Source organism: Mesocricetus auratus, unplaced genomic scaffold, assembly GCF_017639785.1.
Source record: "Mesocricetus auratus isolate SY011 unplaced genomic scaffold, BCM_Maur_2.0 Super-Scaffold_100040, whole genome shotgun sequence".
NCBI lineage: Eukaryota > Metazoa > Chordata > Mammalia > Rodentia > Cricetidae > Mesocricetus > Mesocricetus auratus.
In genome coordinates, this window is record NW_024429217.1 from 10,747,549 (window position 1) to 10,759,821 (window position 12,273).

A 12,273-nucleotide genomic window follows, 5' to 3' on the forward strand; every position below is an offset into this window, starting at 1 on the left:
TCATTTTGAGGGCTGTTGGATGTGGGATATGATGTAAGCTTTGGCTGGAGACTCACAGCATATCATGGCCCTTCTGTACCTACAGGAGTCAGGCAATGTGGAGTTCTAGGTAAAATATACTTCCCAGGGGGATCAGTGAGCTCAGAGACATACCCAGTAAATAACTCCTCAGTTCTGGAGTGGGTAAATGAAATCAACATACTTATACCCTTGGCTTACAGTATAAGATTTATTGCAGTAGGATGTGCCAGCAGATCCCTCTGAAACTACCCCCAATTTAGGAAGTACAAACAGCATCCCGCCCCCCTGGGACATGCCAGGGCCCGGTACCACTCATAAAGACCTACATGAGACAGGCAGTGGCAGTGATCAGGTTACTGAGCAAAAATTTGCTAGTATTACTCCTGCAGAGACTAGGTAGATCCTGGAGAAAAAAGGATTTCCTTGGTGTATCCAACTTAATGGGGGCACAGGTCATAACTCAAACTTTAGCTGCTATAGCAGATGTATGCTGTAGCCAGAGAGTAGAGATAAAATTTTTTAGTCATAATCCGATAACAGTGATCTGAGAGGTGGATTGTTTTCCATCCTAATTAGAATCGAGTATCGGAATGAGTTTGTGTAGAGATGACCTCACCACTCAGACCATGTCTGCATAGTTTTCTCACAGGGTGGTGACCACTCTCCTGTTACACCATATTCATTAGGCAGATGCATGGCCTGACTGCCCCATATAGAACCATTGGTGGAATGGCCTAATACTGCTCACACAGACCAACAATGGCACAGGATTTGCTCAGGGACATGTAAGGTAAGAGCTGTAGAGAAGAGCAGGAAAACTGTAACTTTGTAATTTTTCTGGGTTTGGGGTCAGGCCCACTGAAGTACTAGATCCTTCCTTGAAAGGTCCAGCTCCCTGGGTAAACCCTCTGCTGAGGCTGAGATGCAACCCCATAGCTCTGAGAGACTATTTTGGTGTGGGAAAATTTCACTGGAGCCTTCAAGAAGGGCCAGTAGTGGTGTGGCCACACATTGACCCTCGGAGCTGTGGGTAGCACCAGTAACAGGGTTTGTAGGATGGCTGATCCCATGAACTCTCTCAAGGCAAAGGAGCCTTGCGGGGGGCAGTGGAGACTCTGCCATAGGACTGAATTTTCCTGGAACTCTTAAGACCACCGCTTAGATTTCCTCTGAGGATGAAGAAAGCTGGAGGGCTACCTGCCAGCCTCTGTTCCTCACTGGCTGCTCAGAGTTGCTTCTGAGGCCGTGGCTCTGTCCCGTCTGCTTTTAAGCAGGCCACATTTCTGTGGCTGTTGGCATACCAGCCAAGAGACTTGGGAAGCTAACCATATGCCTAGGCAGTCTGTCGGTGAGCCCCAGGGAAGGCTGAAAGGGTATGATCAGGGATTCAAAGGTGCCTTTTACACCCTCACAAAATCTTGAAACCATAATAAATTTTTAACTGCGATAGATGTGCAGCAAGAAAAAGAATAAGTGTCTTTCAACTCCTCTGGCCTCTTCCTGTTCTCCCACTTCCTGGTGAGTAAGAGGGTTAATTGGTTGAATGTGTAATTTGATCCAACCCCAGTCTGACTCAGCAATGTCCACAGTATTTGCAAGTACCATCCACTCTTATCAGATAAAAGCAATCTCTCTCTGACTTTGCATGCCCAGGCCTTCTTCCTCTCTGACCCTCATCCCCCTCTCTGCTGGCACGTGAGGCTGGGGTGGCTTCAGATGTGTTTCTGGCCCACCCCAGGACTGTTTCAAGGTTGCTTTGGTCTTTCTGTGGCCCTTGTAGTTGAAGGATTGGCTGGGACTGCCACTAACCCTCTCACCATGACAACTTTTAGTCAAAGCTCCCAGACGTTTTTAATCTGCATCTCCTGTTCTCTTTCCAACCATTATCTCACCTAAACTTCATTCCCTTCCCACTTTCCCAGGGAACAAAGGAATCTCTGGGTGCAGGTCTGGTGTTTAACTCGCCACTGCACCCTGTCATTTAGTACAGCCTAACATGCAGGTCGCCCTGGAAAACTAATTAACAAATGGAACAACATTAGGGCAGACTTCCCAGTCATCTTTGAAGAGCTCACCTATCCTCTACAAAAGACCACTCCACAGGAAAAATGTCTTCCTAGAATACAAAAGTCATCTCTGTGATGGTTCCCCTGCCTCCCCTCTCCTGACCTCATGCTATGTGTGACTATACCTGGCAGGGACAGAGGTGTCTTTCTAAAGCGACCGCATCTGTCCTAGAAGACTCTTTAACTGCATTAACCACGTTAGTGCTTTGCTTTCTGCTGGCCAATGATCTGCAGAGAGGAAATAGTACTGGGAGAGGAGAACTTGGATGCTATAGCAACAGGGTCCATTAGATTTTAGCCCTGTGCCAGCACCTCTTCACCTGTAACTGTGGGATGACCACCCACACCTGCCATCAGGCTTCCGTATTTTTGAAGACTAAGTATACATAATAGCTTAGTCGTGGTGGAAATTTAAACAGCCCAATTGGAGACCTGAATTGAGAACAGGTGTGGCCTTGTGGCTGACTGGCTGGCTGTATAGGCCTAGGAGGCTCTGAAAGAGCACTTAATTCTTCCACCTGGTTCCCTACTGCCTGGCACACTGCCCAGAGATCTGTGTTTGAATGCACCAGGAGCATTGCCTTCAAAAGTCTCCAAACTGGCTTGGAGTCCCTTTTATTATCAGTGTAGTTGGCATGGTTACCAATAGCTCATGTTCATGACCAATCTTGACTCTGTGTGTGAGTGTGTGTGTGTGTGTGTGTGTGAGAGAGAGAGAGAGAGAGAGAGAGAGAGAGAGAGAGAGAGAGAGAGAGAGAGAGAGAAGACAGAGACAGACAGAGAGGGTCTCCTGTAGTCCACTGTAGCCCAGGCTGGCCTCAAGCTCTCTTTATAGCTGAGGATAACTTTGAACTTCTGATCTTCCTGCCTCCACTGATACTACAAGTGTGCACCATCACGTCTAGTTTACACAGTGCTGGAAATGGAACCCATGGCAGGCACTCTCTCCAGCACAGTCACAGACACCCACAGAGGGGAAAGTCACACAGCGGAACTGGAGTCGGGGGCCTGAACTTGGATCTCCATGGTGTCCCTTTAGTTCTAGAGTTTTCATTTATAAAATGTTGAAAGTAAAAACTACTTCCTCATGAGGTTGGGAATTCTCCATGTAATGAAGGTGAAAAGCTATTTGTAAGATGTAAAGGCTTCTCTTTACTATCTAATAGTCTGTGATATGGTGAGTGTCCAGGAATGCTCTGTAAACACCTGTGGACATTTTCACTGTTTATAAAACATGGCCATTTGGAGAGATGAAAGAGGAAATCAGTGCGGTGGTCAACGCCAAATGTGGTGGATCACTCTTATAATCCCAGCACATGGGAAGCTGAGACAGGAGGATTGCCAAGGCTTTTGAAGCTAGCTTTGTTTACATAGGCCGAAATCCAAGCCAGCCTATTGGGGGGTGAGAGAGAGAGACAGAGAGCTAGACAGAGAGACAGAGACAGAGAGAGAGGGTAAAAGCTCAGCAAATGCCCTCAAAGTATAAATGGGCTTTTTTGAAGCCTATAAGAGAATAAAATGGGGCTAAAAGACATCTGTTTAACTTTATCTGAAATCTGTGCAAAATAGAGAGATTAAGTAAACAAGAATGACATGTTTCTTGTTGGCATAATATGGTATTTATTGTTGATACAATAACATAGTAAATTTAATCTGGTTTGTCTTAAAGAGAACATCTTATCTTCCATTTGGATGGGCAAGAATCCGGGTCTGATTTTCGGTGTCTGGCTGATTTGTCCTTGAGGTTTCCCAAACAAATGCTCCCTTACTGAATGCCTGGTAGGGTCCCTCGCTAGGATCAAAGGGTGCAGCATCAGAGTGACCTCAGCTCCCAAGTCAGTTAAGACATCAGCGATTAGGCTTGGGGCCAGATGCTGGCCTACCTTCCGAAGACAGACAGCCCTCCTAATTCTGGTGTTTATTTTATTCTTGCAATTTTCTTTTGACTTGCTGGGCCTTCTCTGTTTGATTCAAATTTGTGGTCTCCAAAGCTGGAACATAGAAAATGTCAGCCTTCAAATTTTAGAAAAAGTGGGCCTTCGGGGGCTGAAGGAATTGCGATCTACTGGGGGGATGTGCTGCTCATGCGTACCTGTGGTGGCTGCACTTTCCACGCTTGCCTTTCAAAGTCGGCCTTAAGCAGAGCAGAGACGGTTAATTAAGTAACTGAGCCCACTCGTGTCCAAAGATTGTCTTCTCCTACTTGGATGGGCTCCTGTGGACACTCCTGAGGTGGAAGTTGGGGCTCCATAGCCTACGGGAATCAAGGAGATACACAAAGTATGAGACACACTGTCCCACAGTGCATGCTCTCTGCTCCTTCCAGGAACTGATGCCATACCACCAAAAGCACACGTGACTGCCTTCTACTGAAGCTTAATTCTAGCTCAGCCAAGGAGCTATGCTGCATTTTACAGAGTCCCCATGCCCACGAACAGCCAGGAATAGGGTGTGGGTAGAAGCCAGTGTAGACTTGGAACAGGAAACACATATCCTTTGACCATCTCTTCCTTCTTAGGGGGACCTTGGCGAAAAGGAATGGCAGAGCAGTGGGGAGAAAGGGACTTTCAGAAGTGTCTCCTTCAGCTACACCAAGGTTCCTGCTCCTCTTTTTAGGCCATTGGCATTTTAACAGAAGGAAGAACCCAGTTCCATTGTGCTCATGCAAGAGCCAATGGAGAGAGCCCCGGGCATCCCAGGGGCTCATACACTTGCTGGGGGGTTGCCACAGGAGCAGAGGAGAGCGAGCTGTCTCTGCCAAAGGAGAGAAGACTCGGAATGAACCACAGTGGGCAGGACCGGGGCTGCACCACCTGCCTTCTCTTGCAAAATTGGTGAGGGATGGAGGCCCTTGGGCATCCTTTCATACGAGCCTTTTATGGGTGTCTTTCTCCAGAGCAGTCACTGTAATTGATCTGCTGTGAGGGCATGTCAGGCAGCCTCCCTAGCACACGGGTTACAGAGACTGTTCTGTGCACAGCCAGGCACGGAGCTCAGTCCCTTCTCGAGTCCCCTTAGAATGCAGTAGAATTACCCTGTTCTTGCAAAGGGCGAGAAGAGCTAATATGCAGAAAGTTTCCAACACTCATAACCAGACATCACACCTGAGTCCTGTTGCTGCTGGCAGAGCACAGGGAAGCACAGAATCCCAAGAAAACGTAACATTTCTGCGGGAAGATGTTTCTCGCTGTTAGCCCTCCCCCATTTGCCTTCACCGCAGCGACTAGTTACCACAGCGCGTTGGCTGCTGGGTAAATCTTTGTGCCGACGGTGTTCTGAGGGCTAGCCCAGAGCAATCTGACAGCAGCCCCCCAGCCCTTCACGGGGATTTGTTTTTCCAGTACAAACAACCTCAAACGCTTAGCAGCCAAATGAGGGCATCACAGCCCGGTTCTCCACCCAAATCTCGAGGGAATAGCAGGGTTCGAAGCTTTTCCTTCCCTTCCCAGTTCATCTTTAGATTTGAAGTCAGCATACTAAAATAAGGTCCCTTACTGGCTGCTATTTTTCCGCACTGAGTTTAAAAAAACAAACTTCTTTTGTATTGAAAACTTACAGTCTCACAGTAAATTCCAGGGACAGCAAAGGGAAGACCCTTTATTCTTTACCATTGTTGTTTGTGTGTGTGTGTGTTTATTCAGATAGTTGTGTGTGATGAATTTGTGCAGCACATGCATATATGTAGTTTGCTTGTTTATGTAGTACATGTGTATGGTTTGTGTGACTGTGTGTAGTGTGTATTGTGTATAGATTGCGTAAGGCACTTGCCCATGTGTGTAATATATAGTTGTGTTATATAACTTGTTTTTTTGTATAATTTGTGTGTATATTTTGCCAGTGTATAGTTTATATCAAGTGGATTTATGTGGTGTGTGTATATATGAGGTTTGTATTGAGTATATGATGTGTAAAATATATGTGTGTATATGGTTTATATGGATAATAGATTGTGGTGCTTGTGAGTAGTTTGTATTGACTCTAGATTGTGTGGTGTGCATAAATGGTTTTTACACAGTTTATATTGAATACAGTTTGTGGTTATAAAGTTTATAGTAAGAATAGTTTTGTATGGTGTGTATATAGTTTATATATATATATGTTTTTATATATGTAGTGTGTGTAGTTTGTACTGAGTATAGATTATGTGGTTTGTATTGAGTATAAGTTGTGTGTAGTATATGTATATATAGTCTGTATGGATAACAGGATGTGAATAGTTTGTACTGAGTACAGATTGTGTGGTGTGTGATATAGTTTTTATACAGTTTGTATTGATATAGTTTGTGTGTGCAGTTGAGTATAGATTGTGTGTGTGTGGAAAGGTGGTCATTTTCTCACATGTACAATCATATCATCACCCTGTGGATCAAGACATAGATGTGTCACCCCAAAGCTCTTAGGGACCCTTGTTATAGCTCTGCCCACTCCTCTTTTAACCACCCCTAAACTCGGACAGTCACAAATGTGCTCTCCGTGGTTTTAATTTTTCCCTTTAAGGGTGCTGTATAAATGGCTGTACATGACTCAGCAGTATGGAGGACGAGGCAGGAGTTCATGTGTTCAAGGCCAGGCTGGGCTACAGAAGGAGTGTCTTAAAAACAAGCACTAAGGGCTGGTGAGGTTGCCCAGTTGATTAAGTTGGCCGCCACCTTGCTTGATGACCTGACTTGGAGCCCCACACTGAGTCGGGTGGGCTCTGTGTCAGAAGCAGGCTTCAGTTCTGAGATCTAGTTTCAGCACCAACTCAACTGCAAGTTGTCCCAGGACTTCCATGTGAGCCCAGTGGCTTGTATGAGTCCACACACTTACCTGTACACACACACACACACACACACACACACACACACACACACACACACACACACGCAGATGTACAAATGCAATAAAAATAATTAAAATGGTGTTGTTTGAATGGGCTGGCTGACCATGTACAAACTACAGTTACTACTGTGCCAAGACTTGAGTTTGCAACTTTATTTCAATTTTCCTCTATTTCTCACTTTTCTGTGTCTTTTTTCTTAACTTCCCATCAGACACTGGACAGATTTCAGGATTCCTCTTTGACTGATCTACTGCATTTTTTGATTATTTATACATCTGGTTCATCAAAATCTACAAATGAGAACATTTTACCAGTCTAAATGAATTACAGAAATCATTCTTGTTTCTAAATCCCTTTATCCTAACTCACAGACAGTGCAGGTGCTATGAATATTTTCTTTGCATATATTGACAATCATATTGAACACTATGATAATTCTTGCTACATGAAATTTAGAAACTTGAGAGAAAGAAATCTTGAACTTGTATTTTTAGATTGTTTTCCCTTCTTCAAAATATTTGAACCGTCTTTAAAAAAAGCTTTGCCTTTCTTTTTCAACAACTCCCTTTAATTTAAATTTAGCCATTTACTCATAAAGGCCTGTGGTAACATATTCCATTAGATTTCCTTCATCTGAGAAATATCTGTTTTCTCTTCATTTTTTAAATGCAATTTCACTATGCATAAACGGACTGACAGTTCCATCACTGAAAAAAATCTCATGTGACATTGTCTATTGGGAAATATACACGAATGTCTATTAACCGCAGAGAGGGAACCGATGAGCTTTGTCAGGGTGACTTAGAGGAGTGTAGGTGAGAGGTCATTTACTGGAGCTCAGGCAAGCTTGGGTGACAGGTCACCAAAGCTGGGACTCTGGAACTCGCTTATTTATAGGCAATTCAACAGGCAGAAGACATTTCTTCCAGGCAGCTCTGTTGACCTCTGCATCTCTTCAGGTAGTCTGTGTGGCTTCTGTCTCTTCCAGATGCTTGTCTACTCTCTGCCTCTTCTCGATAGCTCCGCTCATCTTCCACAGGTCTCTTTCCCTTTCAAGCTATTTGGCTAGTTTCCTACTCTTCCAGACAGCTCAGCCTGGTCTTGAAGTATCTCTTCCTTATCCTTGCTGTGTATAAACACTCAAGAAGGGAGGGACCTGGTATATCTGATCAGTTTCAGGGACTTCCTGAGGCTTCTGAGTTGCTTACTCCTCGAGTCTTTCCCTGTAGGATATACTTTGTGGAGGAAAACATTACACAACTTCATTCCCGTGGTTTCTCATGAGGATGCGGTAGCAGATGATAGAATGTGTACAGCAAGCAGGTGAACCAAAGAGTGAGTCCAGAACAGATTTTGAGAACTAGGAGGTGATACATGTCATAAACAGCAATAGAGGGGAGGTGAACTGTGGAGTAGAAGAGGCAAGCTGAAAAACTATGTATTGTGAAATGACAGAAAGTAATGGCTGCTTATGAAGTGACTCTCATGGGATGTGGAGGTGGAGAATCAGTTTCGAGGCCTGGGACTGTTTACTTCACTCTGCTTTGCCAAAGAGGCTTCCCATCTGAGTCTGTTTCCAAAATGACCAAGTGAATTTTTTCACTTTCCGGGGACTTGACTCTCATAGTTTGTCACAGAAAGCTATGTCATGGGATTGAGGCTGTCTATCTCCTGTTGTTATTTTTATTATTTTTAATTATGTATGTGTATGGGTACATGCTTGCAGAAATCTCTCTCTCTCTCTCTCTGTGTGTGTGTGTGTGTGTGTGTGTGTGTGTGTGTGTGTGTGCATGCATGTGTGTGGAGTTTAGGTGGTTCTGAGTCACCTGATGTGGGTGCTGGGAAATGAACTCGGATCCTCTGCAAAAGCAGCATTCGCTATCCACTGCTGAGCCATCTCTCTAGCCCCTGTCTGTTTATTTTAAGTCAATTTCCCAATATGCCTCTCCAACAGAAGCATGGCTCTGTCTAATTCACATGGGCCTTAGCTAACAGGTGGTGGAGTCAGGGCTAAATGCTGTGAGGCTATAAAAAGATTTCTGTAACTCTTCTGTGTTTAAACACAGATAGGTTGAATATAAGTTTTTGTTCCAGCTAGTCTCTGATTGATAGCTAAAGCCTGCCATTCATTAAATTAATGCTCATAAATAGAAGACCCATATAAATGCATTTTCTTCTTTGGCATCTCTTAAAAAGATCAAAAAGATGTTTGCAATTCCTTCAAATTTTACTAAACATGTGTAATATTGTGTCTCGGATTCTCTTGTACACTATCACCGAGTGCCATCACTTCATGCAAATGACATTGCGTACTGTCCCTTCTTGCAAGCCAAGTGCAGACTGCAGGAGAGGCCCTCACTTAACTTCAGGTCAAAATGCTAAGCTGGTGCTATGCTTTATGTCTCTTCCCTCCCTTTCATTCCATAATAACAAACACTGCCACAACCCACTTCTTCTCCCTTAACAGACCCTGAGCTTTATAAGTGGCAGGCATTTTGGTGTCCATGCCAGAGCTAAGTGACTACAGTTAAGGACCACGTGGTGACTGCTGTTCTGACTGACATCTTCATGACTTTACCGTTAACTGGGACATCACTGTAGTTGTACAAATAGCACAGATTCGTAGTCACACCTCAGGAACCTTCTGGAATGCCCCGTATCTCCATCTAGTTTCTTCCATGAGCTCACTTACTCTTCCACTTACTAATTCAGCAATGAGAATGTATTAGTCACCATCTTAGTCATTATTTATATTAGGCCACAGGCATGGCAGCCACATGTTTACCTATTGACATTACTTGTTTTGGGCAGCTGCTGTACTTCCAAAGTGAAGTATTCCCTCCTGGCAGCAGGAGACCCATGAACTCCAGAAGCTTATAATTATTACTGACCATCACAAACACCATGTTTTCAAGGTTCTTCTCTGCGTAGAATCACAGCACCTCCCTTGAAACAAGGCCAACAAAATGTTTAAGATGGGTAAGTTAAAATCTCCCCTCTTGAAAACTGTTTTTTGGTTTTTGTTAGAACATTGTTCCAATCACCTGATGAGCAAATAATGAGTTTAATTCATTTTCCTGTCTTTCCTGGACATGGTGAATCTGCCGCTGCCATGGTTCCGAGCCCTCTCCATCTGAAGAGGCAAAGCAGGCAGCGAGAAACAGGTTGCTTTTGTCTGGGTGATGTCATCCAGGTCCACTGGGCAATCTGCCTGTCTGCCAGCTCTGGTTCTTTCTGCACTAAGAGGCTGCCTTGGTTTTTCTCTCTCCACAGGGATGCAGCAGGGCTGGGAGGGAGATGGGGGGAGGGGTGACTGCACTCCCACTGACAGTTCTAACAGCACATGACAGAAGAAAACCAGGCTATTACTAAAACTGATCAGCTCAGAAGCAATGCAATCAAAGCCTTCAATTACACCTGGGTGATTTAATCAACTCCCTGTCAAACGCGGGCTGGGACTCCTCTGCTACTGTACAAATACAGTAATTACCACACCAGCTTGCAATAAGATATCATTTCAGTGGATTAGAAAACACATTCTGTCCTCAATTACCAACAGCCAATTTATAGGCCCTGAAACAAGCAATATTTTTTAATTGCTGCCTTTGTGTCATTATCTCAAAATTACTTCCCTTATGAGGCATTGAATCATCTCAGCAGTGTTGGGAGTGAGGGCAGTGGGGAGATCCAAAACCTTGTGCTCTGTTCTTTCAGATGAAATAGGGATAGAAGCACCAACCTAGTTCCCTGCAGTGCTGGATTTTTAATAAGAAAACAAACAGAACCCCAGAGACACTCAACTATGTAAATGATCATAAACAAAGCCCAGGGGTCCAGAGGGGATGGGCAGATGAGGAAGCCAGGGGTCAGATTATTCTGACCTGTGACTTTTCTGTTCTCCTAGTCAGATTCCCCGTCATAACCCTGTCATGCAAGCTTCCTTTTGGGGAGGAAGGCATTTATTTCTTTTGAGGGTGCGCTTCAGTCTGGGCCAGATAGGATCACTGTCGCTGGAGATTCGCATGTTTGGAAGGTTTGAAATCTCTACCCACTGCCTTCCTAGCCCAGGTAAAGAACAGGAGTGACTTTCACAGGGCATCTAGATTCTTCACTTCCTGGTTCAGGGCCGTCAGATACTCCCTGCTGACTTCCTCCATCCTGCCAGGCTCAGCTTAGAGGGATGGTAGAGCTAGCTTTCACAGCAGAGTACAGAAAAAATATTATTGTTAGAACTACAGGGTGTGTCATTGATCTCACTTGCTAAGTGAGGAACCCAGGCATAGAATGACTAAAGGTTCTGGAGGTACTGACGTCATAGGACATTGAACGAGACCCAGAGAGGTTTTGATCCTGACACTGGCACTCAGTAGCTAGTTAGCATCTTTAGTAGCAATATTTATTGAGAGTGCCACACACTTTTTAAACATTTCACATGTAGTGCTACATTTAATCCTCATAATGACTCCATTAGGTAAAAACTATAGTTACCCCACTGAATAAAGCATAAAACTGAAATGGAGAGAAGAAACTTGCCCAGGGTGACATTGCAAGGAAATGGCATTCCTGTGCTCCTGTTCTTAGCTGACCATTGCCTTTGTACTGGGCACTTCTCTCAGGCTATGACGAAATGCCTGGGAGAAGAAATGGTTTGATAGTTTAGTCGTGGTGGTGAAGCCCTGGGGGAGTTCAGGGTGGTGGCAGGGTGGAGCCAGGGCTTCTCCCGTCTTGGTGACAAGAGAAGGGTGTGGAACTGATATAGCATCTCCTTCCCTCAGTCCTATGCAGTCTGGGGCCCTAGCCGTGAATGGTACCACCCACATCCGGGGTGGAGCTCCCATCCTCAGGTAAACGTCTTTGTAAATACCTGCACAGATGATTTGACATGGCGAGTCCAATGTAGACAAGCTTCGCCGTGTCATGACTAGCTTTCCCCGCTCTGTGCTGTCCCTGGTTGTGATCTCACGAGTCCCTAATTTCAAGTTATGCTCCACCACTTGGACGATGTCCTAGAGCTCTCGCAAACTGTCTCCCATCCTAAGGACATCATTATCTTGATCCCAAACCTATAGATCCTTCAATATTTCGAGTATTCTTGAATGTATACCTTTGACTGCTTGGTTATTTAAGCCAACATCCTAGGCATGATCCGGGGTCACCATCTCTAATGTGGAGAGTTGCCATGATCTTCTGGCAGAATGACTGATGCCAGTCAGGTTATTTTCAGAAACACAGCTACCTCACCAACAACTCTCTGATCCTTCCTTATCAGCGACCATCATCTTATCGTCTTGGGAGGCTCTCAACAATCTTCATGATGAGCTCCTGCAGACAGCTTTGTTTACAGTCACCATGATGCCTTCTTGT